The following is a 5,643-nucleotide window of genomic DNA, read 5'->3' on the forward strand; positions in this document are numbered from 1 at the left end:
TATTCTAAGAGTATTAAAATATCCAATATAGGAGTTTAAAAAAATGTCTCCCAATGTAATGGAAGTTTTCTTGAACTGCAAAGATGCCTGGTCTTTAATAAGGTCTTTTAAAATTTTTATAGGCGGATGCATTAACATCAATCATATACTCTGTAGTTTGACAGAGTTGCCTTCTAATCAAGCTATTGTCATCATTCTTGCTTAAATAGCTGAAATATATGAATTTAGCCTAATTAGGATATTATTAGGTTAAACCTGATTTGGGTTGACAAAAAGCCCTGCATGTATTCTAAAAACAAAATTAATTTTCCAAGGATTCAACATATTTCTTGCTAGTTCATAACAATATACAAAGTTACATAGCATTTTTAAAAAGCATGATACACAAAAGCTTCAAAATAAAAGTAGACATTCATGATATTTATTTTCTGTTCACCAGATTAGGGCACCTTTTCCCAATCTATAGCATTTAATAGCATTTTAAAAAAATGTACTGCTAAAAAAAATCCAAGAGTGAATGACTGTGATAAATTCTATCATCTAATGAAGTAAAGTTTATTAAAGATGACTGGTGGTGTCCTTTTGTACACTTCTGGTCAACACAAAATGTGTAGGATGGAGAAGAATGAAGAATGTGGTTTGTGGGAGCCAATGTAGAAAAGGCTATGAATAGTTTAATATCAACCAGTAATTAATGAAGTGTATGTTAACAACATAATAGTGAATATTTACAGAAAACTTACATATGCCAGAAATTGCTCTAAGTACTAGGAATTTAGCAAGAGACAGCTATATATTGCTTTTAGCCCTTGGTTACACACAACAAATTATTTTGTTTATTTCCCTATGGATCAACTAACAACAAGGATCTAGTTTGTAGCTCAATAAAAGGCTTAACTTGGTGTTAGAATTGTCTCCTGATACAGTGAATTCCCCAGAAATATAGAGTTTTCTCTCACTAGTAGAGCTAAAATTTTGATTGACTGCCAGATCACTAAGCTGTTAGCGAAGTGGTTCAGTCATGATACCATTTGTTGGATGAGATGCCCTTTTTAGTTCTGAGGTTCCATGATTCACTCACATTGAACGGTTGTAGGGAGAGCACTGATCAAATTACCAAACAGGAATAAAAATACTTTCAGAAGCTTTCATTTACACATTCAATGAATATTTACTCAGTCTTACTATGTACCAGACACCATCTTTAACCCTCAGGGATCTAGCTTTTACAATAAGTATGGTGAGTTTTGGAATATAAATCTTTTCTTTGACTTCTCTAGCTTCAAAGAACCACATTTTGTCATCAAAATATATCCAATTACAGAATCTAAAAAAAAAAAAAATTAAGGGAAATCCAGAAAGAATTAGACAACAAACATAATGAGACAGATAATATGCTTCTCTTTCAATAATCTTCTTTATTGAACTTCACAGGGAGTTGTGGTTGTTTCTGGCACTTAGGTCAACAGATTGACCCTTTCCTCTCTTGTCTATTTAAAATGACTATGCTACAATAACAATAATAATGGAAGTCATTCACTGAGGATTTACCATGTGCAAATCACCCTTCTAAATGATTTACATGGATACAATTTATTCTTCACAACAATATTGTGATATGATGCAGGTAGTTTATGTCATAGTATCTCTTTTACTAAAGAGGAGACAGTCATAGAGGGGCTTACTAACTTACCTAAGGTTAAGCAGGTAGTAAGAGATGATACAAAAAAGCTGTGCATTGTACTTGTTTTCTATTTGGTGTTATTAACTATGTACCATAGAACCTTTGTAGATAAGAGAATCTGTATGCCTGGCACACTGATTCTCATTTGTTATTATTTTGCAATGTTAATATATGAGAAAAGGAAGTGGATATAGTAAGATGGAAGAAGTTATAGAGGGAGTTTATGAATGTTTCAACAACACTAACCTGGCTGTTCTTTCTGATTTTCCTTCATAGACTCCTCTTCCTCTTCCTATTGAAATTGAAAGAATTTCATAGCATTCTGTATAGCTCCTCTACCCTGCTCTTGTCCCATGCCACATAATCCCTGAGTAGTCTTGTCCCAGATATGGTTTCTATCACTAAAGTTTTATAAGTCTCAACTGTACATTTCCAAGTAAGGCCATTTTCCTTTGTTCCATCTAGATCAGTATATCCAACAACTTAGGTAAATCAAAGTTTTGAATTGTATTTTAAACTTGTAAACGTGTTCTTTTTATCTGTAAAATTAATTTTTACAACTAGGATGACATTTAGATATTTCTCTAATTTGAAGAAAATCTACATAATCTTTAGTTAATTTGAGATCAGTGAGATCATAATAAACTAAGAAAATTAACCCCCTATGTCAATATAGATTGCAATATATGTGTATAATAGTTTTCTACAACAAGTTTTCTAACAAATATAATTACCTAAAACATATTTTTAAGCTCAATTTTACAAAGCAATTTTTTGGTTTATTGTCAAAAAAATTCAACATTTCTTTTTTGCCATTTTTAAGAAACCGATCTAGAGGTCAACCTCAAATTGTGATGGCACAAATAAGCATTGATTAGTATTTTATGACAACTCATGTAAATGGTTACCAAACCTCTCTTTTATCTAATTAACAACATGTAGTGGTTTGTTGTGAGACTTATATTCTTAAAACATCTATGATAATAGATTTCCATTGGAATTTCTAATTCAAATGCTGATATATACATCTTCTGACTCCTATTAAAATTTTTAGTCGAGGTGCATTAAAGAATTTGTAGTTGAGGCTTATGATTATCTTTTGCTCATTGGAATCAAGAGGAGGAATAAGGAATATCACTTTATTGGCTGTAGATGAAAACCAGAAATCAATAGACAGGACTAAGCCATGAGTGTTTTACAACCGACTTATACATTTATTCATTCATTCCATCATTTACTTGACGAAGATTTAAAAAAGTATAAGTATAAGGCTAATTGGGATAGCCCTTATCAAGGAATTTGAGGTCATAACTATATTTTCAATATTAAGATCATGTTCACTAGCATTTTCCACATCCCACAACGGGATCTTGGACCCCATAGTTAATGAAAGGGTCTTGTTAAAATCTCTTAAAACATAGTAAGTATATTATTAGATGATTAGACCATCTAGACTTAGGCACTTTATGCAGTTTCCTTTGAAACTTAACAATGTTATAATGGTGCTCCAGTTGATTTCACACAACTACTCTGAATAGCCATCAAAAAGTATTATAGCTTGCCCTCTACACCTCCCCCCAGTCCCCCCACAGCTCTGGGTAACACTTCTCCAATAACAGCTCTGGTGGGGAGCTGTGGCTCCCAGTAGGGAGGTGCCAGGTGCCCCTTAGTGCCAGCCCCACCAGTCCTACCCTGCTGCCAGCATGAAGGCTGCAGACCATGGCAGCCTGGAGCACTTCTGATGGCCAGGCAAGCAGCAGGGAGGGCAAGCTTCCATGTGGGGGACTTGCTCTTCTCCTGTCAGACGTATTCTTATATGCTCATGGTCAAGGAGAAGGGCAACCACTGAGAATACTGCTTCACCAGGAAAAAGGATTGTCCAAATGCAGAACATGTAAGTAGGCATTTTACTGCAATGTGGAGTGTCAGGAGATTGGCCCAGGCAGAGGCTGGAATGTTGTTTTGGGGAAAAACTGGCATCTCTCCGAGACTGTAAGGATTCTGGACAATCAGAAAATCCACCCAGAGAAACTCCTTCAGAGAAATTGTTAGCCATGAAGGAGTTTGCATCACATCTGGATAAATCAGACAATGAGAAGAAGGACTTGATTCTGAGTGATGTTGCTGCCCTTCATCACTTTTACTCCAAGCACCTCCAATCCCTGACAGTGATAGCTTGTTGGTCCTCTTTGCACAGGGTAACTGTGATGGCTTCACAATGGAAGATGGAGAGCTTTCTCGTTTGGAATCAGCAATATTTCCTGAGATTGCGCTAATGAATCATAGTTGTTGCCCCAGTGTCATTGTGACCTACAAGGGGACCCTAGCAGAAGTAACTACAGGATATCAGCCCGGGAAAGGTGTTTTTTTGCCAGCTGCATTGACCTCCTGTACCCAAGAAGACAAGAATGGCTGGTTAAGAGAGTCTCTCTTCTTCACCTGTTGGTGCCAGGAGTGTACCATCAAAGACAAGGATAAGGCCAAGGTGGAAATCCAGAAGCTCAGTGATTCCCCCAAAGGCAGAAACTATCCATGACATGGTCAGATATTTATGCAGTGTCATCGAGGAGTTCTGGAGGGCCAAGCCCTACAAATCCCTTAGTGAGCTTCTGAAGATCTGTGAGCTCAGCCAGGAGAAGATGAGCTCTGTGTTTGAGGACAGCAATGTGTACATGTTGCACGTGATGTACCAGGTCATGAGTGTCTGTACATGCAAGACTGAAAAGGAGTCCTGCGATATGGGCAGAGAAACCATTAAACCCTACCACAAGCAGCATTCTCTGTATCCCCTCAGCGTGGCCTCCCTGTGGTCTGGGAAACTGGGAAGGCTCTGCAGGGGCCTGGGAACAAAAGCTGCCAGAGAGAAAGCCCTGAAGGCCATTGTAATAATGGAAGGAGCTCAGACAAAGATCATCCCTACATTTCTGAGATCCAACGGGAAGTTGAAAGCCACTGAAACTATGCCAACTTGTTAGTGTTTATTTAAATGCTAGTGCAGAAACCTTCAAGAATTTGAATATTTCAAATCATACACACCATTCTCTCATTTCTGTGAAATCACTGGAATGAAAACACTTGCCCTTAAACTTTACACGTGGCTTACCTGGAAGTTGGTCTTAATCTTTTAAACTTAATACCAAAATAATTTTTGAATGCTTTTTTTTCCCTAAGAGGTATGACATGGTTTCCTATATTATCATATACTTTGGACAGACTGAGTTTTAAAAATGTGATTATTTTTCCTTTCATGCCTATTTTAATGTTCAGAACAAACCTGAATGATTAAAGGGAATAAAAAAGATAATGGTAAAAAAAAAGTATAAAATATGACATGGTTACTTATTTTTTTTAATTAATTGATCTTATTTTTAGAGCAGTTTTAGGTTTATAGAAAAATTATGCAGAATGTACAGAGTTCTCAAAAACCGTTTTTCTTTACTGCCACCCCCTCCTTGAAGTTTATCCAATTATTAACATCTCCCTTTAGGGTGGCACATTTGTTATAATCAGTGAACCAATAATGATACATTATTACTAACTAAGGTCCACAGTTTATTAGGGTTCACTCTTTGTGTTGCCCTGTTTGGAATGTTTTGACAAATGCATAACACCATGTATCCATCGTTATGGTGTCATACAGAATTGTTTCCTGACCCCAAAATCTGGTGTTCCATCTCTCTCGCTCTCTCTTTTTTTTAAAGATTTATTTATTTTAAAGGCGGGGAGGGGCAGAGGTAGAGAATTTTAAGCAGACTCCCCACTGAGCACAGAGCCTGGCTAGGGGCTAGAAGCAGGGTTCACCCACGGGGCTTGATCTCACGCCCCTGAGATCAATGACCTGAGCCGAAATCAAGAGTCTGACACTCAACCTACTAAGCCACTCAGGTGCCCCGGGTATTTCATTCCTTAATCACTCCCTCTTTTCCTTACTCTTTCTGAACACTTGGCAACCCCTGATC

The 5,643-nt window shown here is 37.0% G+C and overlaps 1 pseudogene; it reads left to right on the forward strand.

Moving 5' to 3' along the window:
• The first annotated feature begins 3,425 nt into the window (after positions 1–3,425).
• On the forward strand, positions 3,426–4,640 carry LOC113260161 (N-lysine methyltransferase SMYD2-like; annotated as a pseudogene).
• Positions 4,641–5,643: the final 1,003 nt, after the last annotated feature.

The sequence above is a fragment of the Ursus arctos genome, unplaced genomic scaffold (genome assembly GCF_023065955.2).
Source record: "Ursus arctos isolate Adak ecotype North America unplaced genomic scaffold, UrsArc2.0 scaffold_22, whole genome shotgun sequence".
Taxonomy (NCBI): domain Eukaryota; kingdom Metazoa; phylum Chordata; class Mammalia; order Carnivora; family Ursidae; genus Ursus; species Ursus arctos.